Source organism: Lemur catta, chromosome X (assembly GCF_020740605.2).
Source record: "Lemur catta isolate mLemCat1 chromosome X, mLemCat1.pri, whole genome shotgun sequence".
Taxonomy (NCBI): Eukaryota; Metazoa; Chordata; class Mammalia; order Primates; family Lemuridae; genus Lemur; species Lemur catta.
In genome coordinates, this window is record NC_059155.1 from 36,086,840 (window position 1) to 36,095,825 (window position 8,986).

Genomic DNA, 8,986 nt, shown 5'->3' on the forward strand with positions numbered 1-8,986 from the left:
TAAAATATAGTTCAATTCTTATGTTACTTTCCAGTAGTACTTTGTCAGTTTTGGTAGTCTAGATGAGAATTACTATCTTTCTTTTTCTTTTCTTTATTTATTTTTTTGAGACAGAGTCTTACTCTGTCGCCCAGGCTAGAGTGCTGTGGCGTCAGCCTAGTTCACAGCAACCTCAAATTCCTAGGCTCAAGTGATCCTCCTGCCTCAGCCTCCCGAGTGGCTGGGACTACAGGCATGCGCCACCATGCCCGGCTAATTTTCTGTTACTGTTTTTAGTTGCTCAGCTCATGTTTTTTTCTATTTTTAGTAGAGACGGGGTCTCACTCTCGCTCAGGCTAGTTTCAAAGTCCTGAGCTCAAGCAATCCTCCCACCTTGGCCTCCCAGAGTGCTACGATTACAGGCGTGAGCCACTGCACCTGGCCGAGAATTGCTATCTTTCTTAATTATCTGTGTTCCTTTTAGAAACTTTTACCTAGTAACTTTTATAAGACTATAGCTGATACAGGTTGTAGTTGCTAAGTTTCTGATTAGATTGCACTAAGTGCAGGTACAGTTCTCTTGTTTTACAAAGTTATAGTAAGGCTATTTATATTTGTTCACAAGCTAGATAATTTTCTACATACTCTTCTTTAAAAAAAAAAAGCTAAGCATATGGTAAAGCTGATAAAAAATGTTTAATTATTTTAAAAGCAGCATATGGAATTTTGAAAAAGAATAAAGTGATTACCCAAGTTCTGCTGTTTTAGTGGTTTACAAAATCCAATCTGGTAAACTATCAGAAATATAGCTGAGATCCGTGGAAATAAGCAAAAATGTCCCATGAAGAGCCAGAATAGATCTCTAGCAGATTAGGAGGGGAAAAGAAGATGGAGAAGAAAGAGAAGGAGGAGGAGGAGGAATAACCACAGCTGACAGCCCAAATGAAAGAGACATAAAAAGCTTACAAGTATTGCTTTATGTTCTATTTAAAAAAAATGGCTGGGCACGGTGGCTCACACCTGTAATCCTAGCACTTTGGGAGGCCAAGATGGGAGGATCCCTTGAGCCAGGAGTTCAAGACCAGCCTGGGCAACTTCTCTACAAAAAATAAGAAAAATTAGCTGGGCATGGTGATACATGCCTGTAGTCCCAGCTCCTGTGGAGGCTGAGACAGGAGGATCACTTGAGCCCGGGACTTTGAGGTTGCAGTGAGCTATGATGACGCCACTGCATGTTATCCTGCTCAACAGAGCAAAACCCTGTCTCAAAAACAAAAACAAAAAAAGGACTGGGCGTGGTGGCTCATGCCTGTAATTCTAGTACTCTAGGAAGCTGAGGTGGGAGGATCGCTGAAGGTCAGGAGTTCAAGACCAGCCTGAGCAAGAGTGAGACCCCGTCTCTACTAAAAATAGAAAGAAATTAGCTGGACAACTAAAACTATACAGAAAAAATTAGCCAGGCATGGTGGCGCATGCCAGTAGTCCCAGCTACTCGGGAGGCTGAGACAGAAGGATTGCTCATAAGCCCAGGAGTTTGAGGTTGCTGTGAGCTAGGCTGACGCCAGGGCACTCTAGCCCGGGAAAAAGAGCAAGACTGTCTCAAAAAAAAAAAAAAAAAGTAAGGCAATCTACAGAATGGAAGAAAATATTTGCAAATGACATATCTGATAAGGATCTAGTATCCAGAATACATAAACTCTTACAGCTCAACAATAAAAAGAAAAGCAATCTAATTTTAAAATAGGAAAGAGTGAAGTGTATTTTAGAATGATTCTTATGAAAATGGTTAAAATAATAAGAGAAAAGTACTTAACACAGGTAGCTTTAGTTTTCTCAAGTTCTTAATCTGCGTTCCATGGACTCCAGGTGCTCAATGAAGCCTCTTAAAACTGGGCAGAGGCCGGGCGCGGTGGCTCACGCCTGTAATCCTGGCTCTCTGGGAGGCCGAGGCGGGCGGATCGTTGGAGCTCAGGAGTTCGAGACCAGCCTGAGCAAGAGCGAGACCCCATTTCTACTAAAAATAGAAAGAAATTATATGGACAGCTAAAAATATATATAGAAAAAATTAGCCGGGCATGGTGGCGCCTGCCTGTAGTCCCAGCTACTTGGGAGGCTGAGGCAGAAGGATCACTTGAGCCCCAGGAGTTTGAGGTTGCTGTGAGCTAGGCTGACGCCATGGCACTCTAGCCTGGGCAACAGAGTGAGACTCTGTCTCAAAAAAAAAAAAAAAAAAAAAACAAAAACTGGGCAGAGAATTTGGTGAATATGTGCATTTTTCTGGAGAGAGCAGGCACAGTTTTCATCATATTCTCAAAAGTTCTATAATTTAAAAAGGTTAAGAATGGCTGAGGTATCTTAAAAATTTATGTATTCAGAGAACCCAATGATGCTAGATAAATGAAATGTTATGAATTTATAGCTATATTGTATTAAAAATTTATAATTGTACTGAGTTATAGATTTATGACTTAGTTATAAATTTATTACTATACTAAATTACACATTTATAACTATATAAATCGATGGTAGCAATAAGCCCAATTACTTCTCATTTACTTCATTATGTATTTTGCAAGTGCTACCTTATTTTACTTTGTGTTATTAATTAATGTTCTTTTTCCTTCTTTTAGTCATCAGTAGCACTGTTTGTAAATAGATTGGATTCAGTGGAATCTGTGCTACCTTATGAATATGATATATAAGTGTGGCATGATATAATTGTGTTAAAGTGTGCTTTAAGCTTTTGAAGATAATGAATGAAAGCCCTGGGTATATTAAGAAACATGGTGATAATTCTGTAATAAAGGTAACAGGAAAAAATGATTAGAACAGAGAAGTTTCATTGTGAGACAAATGCTTAAAAATTAGGAAGTTTTTATATTTATTTTTTTTCTAAGAAAAGCAAATTATAAATATACTACACTTTGGACTTTTAAAAAAATATCTTTGCAGAGTTGTAGCTTATTTTTGAAATACGGAATAGCCAGGTGCAGTGGCTCACACCTGTATTCCCAGAACTTTGGGAGGCCAAAGAAGGAGGAATACTTGAGGCCAGAAATTTGAGACCAACCTGGGTGATATAGTGAGACCCCATCTCTACAAAAAAAAAAAAAAAAAAAAAAAAAAGCAAACTTAGCCGAGCATGGTGGTGCACGCCTGTAGTACCAGGTACTAGGGAGGCTGAGGCAGGAGGATTGCTTGAGCCCAGGAGTTTGAGATTGCAGTGAGCTATGATCACACCGATGCACTCCAGCCTGGATGACAGAGCTAGACCTTGTCTTAAACAAACAAAAAAACACATAGAATAGATAAGGTTTATACTAAAGTTTTTAATGGATGAAGGTGCTTAGTTTGGGAGTGAGCAGTTATTATATGATCATAATTAAGTATGATCAGTCATTTGAGAACAATAAATGATGTACTTTTTAGAAAAAATGATTGGGGTCCAGTGTGGTGGCTCACTCCTGTAATCTTACGGAAGGCCGAGGTGGAAGGATCCCTTGAGCTCAGGAGTTTGAGACCAGCCTGAAGAAGAGCGAGACTCGTCTCTACTAAAAATAGAAAAGATTAGCCGGGCAACTAAAATAGAAACAAAAAATTACCCAGGCCTGGTGGTGAGCGCCTGTAGCCCCAGCCACTCAGGAGGCTGAGGCAGAAGGATCCCTTGAGCCCAGGAGTTTGAAGTTGCTGTGAGTTAGGCTGATGCCAAGGCACTTACTCTAGCCCGGGCAACAAAGTGAGACTCAAAAAAAAAAAAAAAAAAAAAAAGGAAGAAGAAATGATTGTAATTCCCTTTGGTGTTACTTTATTTCCTCTAATTAAGCAGAAATAAAATCAGGTCTGATTTTCATTAAAATACCAGATATAAATATAGGGTGTTAGTATGAGTATTTAAAATATTATACAAGACTACTTTAGCCATTTTATATTCAAATTTACTGAAAGATAGTTGTAATTCTTTTTACCTAGTAACCCTTTGATTTGTGAGTGTGTGGGAATGTGTTTGGGGAGGACTTTGTTCTTTAAGTTTTCCTTTGATCAGAACTGATAATTATATAATAGTTTCTAAATGTCTCAAGTAAGAATTAGTACAGGCTTTAAACTATTGTTTGCTTATTTTTATGTAATTTGAAGTTTAAGTCTGAAAATCCTGTTTGTTTTTTTTTTCCAAAATTGTGATCACCTACATTTAAAAAGTAAAGAGCAGCAACATGGGCATTTAAAATAATGAATTCATAATTTTCAGGGGTTAAGCAATCTAAACACATATATATATATATATATACACACACATATATATATAAAGAGATCTATACATAATTATTAGATACTTCTGGGTCATCTTTTTAAAAACAATACCATTAACAGTGGAGAGGCTAGATGAATTACAAAGACTGATTTCTTTGCTTATGTTTTTATTTTACTTGAACTTCTCTTTTAGCTTTGACTTCTGCCAAGACTCTGGAAAGCAAAGACCTTCTGAAAATCTTGGACAAGTACTATTTGGAGAACAAATAAATCATCTCCTTGTAAGGTTATTCAACTGACATTAAACTTAAGATATTATTAAATCTTATTTTAAAATGAATCTTTTGAGAAGATTCAAAACCGACTACTTAAAATTACAGCAAAGAGTCTTTGTTTTAAGAGGAGATAGAGAAAAGGAAAAGGAGGTAGAATCTGGTATTGCCAGAAGACTGCACTAAAATATGGTCTCTAAGCTATCCACAATTTAGTGGTTCCACAGCAAGGTTTTACCTTTCAAGTTTTATTTTTTCTTTATAAAGAAAAAAGTTAAGGCTGGGTGTGGTGGCTCACGCCTGTAATCCTAGTACTTGGGGAGGCTGAAGGGGGAAGATTGCTTGAGGTCATGAGTTCAAGATGAGGCTGAGCAAGAGTAAGACCCCCGTCTCTACTAAAAATAGTAAAAATTAACTGGGTGTGGTGGTGCACACCTGTAGTCTGGCTACTCAGGAGGCTGAGGCAGGAGGATCACTTGAGCCCAGGAGTTTGAGGTTGCTGTGAGCTAGGCTGACGCCATGGCACTGTAGCCCAGGCAACAGAGTGAGACTGTTGCCCCGCTCCAAAAAAAAAAAAGGAAAAAAAAGAAAAAAAGTTAATTTATTGTTCTCTGCATACTTTGGGTAGGGTGATATAAACAGATGTAATTGGAGCCTCAGTGTCTATTGATATTGCCTTAAATATATCGATATGGGGATAGAGTAAAGATGTTTTTATAAGCAGTTATAATTATGAAGGCATTAACCTTTTTTCTTCTTTTTTCCAACTTTGTTGAAATGTAATTGAGGTACAATAAACTGCACATATTTCAAGTGTATAGTTTCATCAGTTTTAATATATGTATGCACTTGTGAAACCATAAGACATTAGCTTTTTTTCTTTTCACTTTTCCTCCTCAATTTCCTTCATAAGGACATTAGCTTTTTAAAAAGACTATTTTGAAATAATTTTAGATTCACAGGAACTTGCAAAGAAAATGAACAAGGAGGTCCCTTGTACCCTTCACCCCAGTTCTCCCAATGGTAACATCTCGCATGACTATAGTGCAATATCAAAACTGGAAAATTGACATTGGTACAATGTGCAGAGCTTATTTAGATTTTCCTAGTTTTGCCTGTGTGTGTTTTGGGAGGAGAGGGGAGGAGATTCTTTGCAATTTTATTACCTGTGCAGATTCATGTAACTACTACTGCAATCAAGATAATCAAGATACAGAATCGTTTCATCAACACAAGGCTCCCTAATGCTTCTCCTTTTATAGTGCCCCCCCAGCATTTCTTACCCCTTACAAATACTAATCTCTTCTCCGTTTCTACAATGTTGTTATTTCAAGAATGTTATATGAATGGAATCATACAGCGTGTAACCTTTTGGGATTGGCTTCTTTTTTTTTTGAGACAGAGTCTCACTCTGTTGCGGGGGCTACAGTGCCATGGCGTCAGCCTAGCTCACAGCAACCTCAAACTCCTGGGCTTCAGCAATCCTCCTGTCTCAGCCTCCCGAGTAGCTGGGACTACAGGCATGTGCCACCATGCTCGGCTAATTTTTCTATATATATTTTTAGCTATCCATATAATTTCTTTCTATTTTTAGTAGAGACTGGGTCTCGCTCTTGCTCAGGATGGTCTCGAACTCCTGACCTCGAGCGATCCACCCACCTCGGCCTCCCAGAGTGCTAGGATTACAGGCGTGAGCCACCGCACCCGGCCAGGATTGGCTTCTTTTTCTCAACATAATTCCCTTGAGATCCATCGGGTTGTCACATATACCAATACCTGTAGTTCATTCTTTTTTATGGCTGAGTAGAATCCCATGGCATGGGATGGACCAGTTTGTTTAACTATTCACCCCACTGAAGGACACTTATGCTGTTTCCAGCTTTTGACTAGTATGAATAAAGCTTTTCTGAATATTTGTGTGTAGGTTTTTGTGGAGTTTATTTTTTTGGGATAAACACCCCAAAATGGCTGGGTCATATGATAGTTGCATGTTTAGTTTTGTAAGAAGCTGCCTAACAATTTTCCAGAGTGACTGTGTCTCTACCCAGGAGGATCACTTAAGCCCATGAATTTGAGGTTGCAGTGAGCTATGATGACGCCACTGCATTCTACCCAGGGTGACAGAGCGAGATCCTGTCTCCGAAAAAAAAAAAATCAAGTCCAGGAAGAATAAAGGGACCAATAGGATGAAAGAATCCCAGTTGGCATAACTTTGTCAACATTTGTAGGTTGCCAACTTAAAATTACCAAGGTTAAGTAAAAGTTTAAATAAAGCTAGCAGTTGCCTTTTGTGATTCCTTTTACAAATAGAGGTACTCTTTTTTTGTGATTTTTCTTAGTTATTTTATTTATTTATATTTTAATAGAAATTATTTATCTATTTATTTTTGAGACAGAGTCTCACTCTGTCACCCTGGATAGAATGCAGTGGCATCATCCTAGCTCACTGCAATCTCAAACCCCTGGGCTTAAGCAATCTTCCTGCCTCAGCCACCCTAGTAGCTGGGACTACAGACAGGCACAGGCCACCATTCCTGGCTAATTTTTTCTTTTTAGTAGAGACGGGTCTTGGTCTTGCTCTTGCTCAGGCTGATCTTGAACTCCTGACCTCAAGTGATCCTCCCGCTGTGGCCTCCTGGAGTGCTAGGATAACAGGCTTGAGCCACCACACCTGTCCTCTATTTTTATTTTAAAGATATTTATTTTACATATATATTGATCTCTTCCTCGCTCCCCCCCCCCCCCCCCCGCCCCTGCCTTACACTGGCAATTTGCATTGCAAATTTAAAGCCTCAGGCAAATTTCAGAAAAGCTGTTTATAGTGTTTAGAGTGTCATTGATCATTTTGGTGAGAATAATTAGATCAGCTATTCTCAAAGTGAGGTGTGGGGATCTCAGAACTTTTCAGGGTGTTTGCAAGGTCAAAACTATTTTCATAATAGTACTAAGCTGTTATTTGCCTTCTTCACTCGTTCTTTCATGAGTGTACAGTGGAATTTTCCAGAGGCTACATGAAGTGTGATGATCTCATCACTGTGAGGGCTAATGGAATTTATGCTTCTGTATTTTTGTGTTTTAAAAATGTCTCATTTTAAGATCAAATACAGTAAATGTAGGTAGATAAAACCTACATAAACAAAAGCTCCTTAAAGTCCTTAATAATTTCTTAAGGGTTAGGGTTCTGAGACTAAAATGTTCGAGAACTGCTGAGTTAGATACATAGAATCAAAGTGGCAAATACGGTTGTCTGACTAAGAAAAAAGGTTTTTCTGCTTTTAAATTCTTTAAGCACGTTCACATTGTTGTACAACCATTGCCACCATGATTTGATTTTAATAAAAACCTATGATACTTTTAAAGCCAATCACAATTTAAAAGTAAAAAAACTCCTTTTTTGTTCTAATAAGTTAAAAGTCAAGTTTTGATAATTTCTTAGAACTACTAGAAAAATGAATAGTAGCACAGAGCAGTGGTCTGGAATAGAAAGTCCAGAAAGAGACCTAAATATTTATGGGAACTGGAGTTTATCATAAAGGTGGCAATTCAAATTAGCAAAGACAGTTCAATAAATGATGTTGGAACAAACAACTGTTTCAGGACAGAAAAAAAGTGAGCTGGGTCCCTGCCTTAATTCTCATGCCCAAATGAACTTCAAGTGGATTAAAGCTTTTAAACAGTGTGAAGATAGAAGAAAACGTGGAATGAGGAAGTAAGATATTGTACAAGCCCCGGAAACTATAAACAAAATAATTGATGAAATGGACTACATAAAAGTAAAAACAAAAATAAAAACCTTCTATATAGCAAATAAAATAAATAGCAAAGATAATATATCAAGATATTGATATATATCAGTATATCAAAATATCAATATATCAAGACAATATATCAATATATTTACTGATATATCAAGAAAAACTATTTGCCATATAGGCAACGAAGGTTGATTTCTTTGATATCTTTCATTCACATAGCCCTCATGCAAATCAATCAGGAAAAGGCAGACAGTCCAATAGTGTTCTATGGGCAAAACCTGCAGTCTATTTTACAGAAAAACAAATGCAAATGGCCAGCAAACATGAACTGATACTCAACTGCAGTCATAATTAAAGAGATGGAAATTAAGATGACAAGGAGAAATGATATTGTTCATCTATCAGAGTGACAAACGTGTTAAAGGGGGATGCCTAGTGCTCGCTGAAATGTAGGGAAACTCACACATTGTCTTACAAGGACGTTTGGCTGTAACTAATAAAGTAGATATGTGATATATGTATTAATATGCAAAATTTGTGAAATAACACACAATAATATACATAACAAAATAAAAAAAAAGATACATATATTTTGACCTAGTAATCCCACTGCTAGGAATTCACACTCCAGATAAACCTGTAAGGGATTGCCAATATCCATGCACTATGGGTGCCTTTCATTTCAGGGAGAGAGCTTTTGGTGAGGATCAGTTAGTGGAGAGTACATTGCAC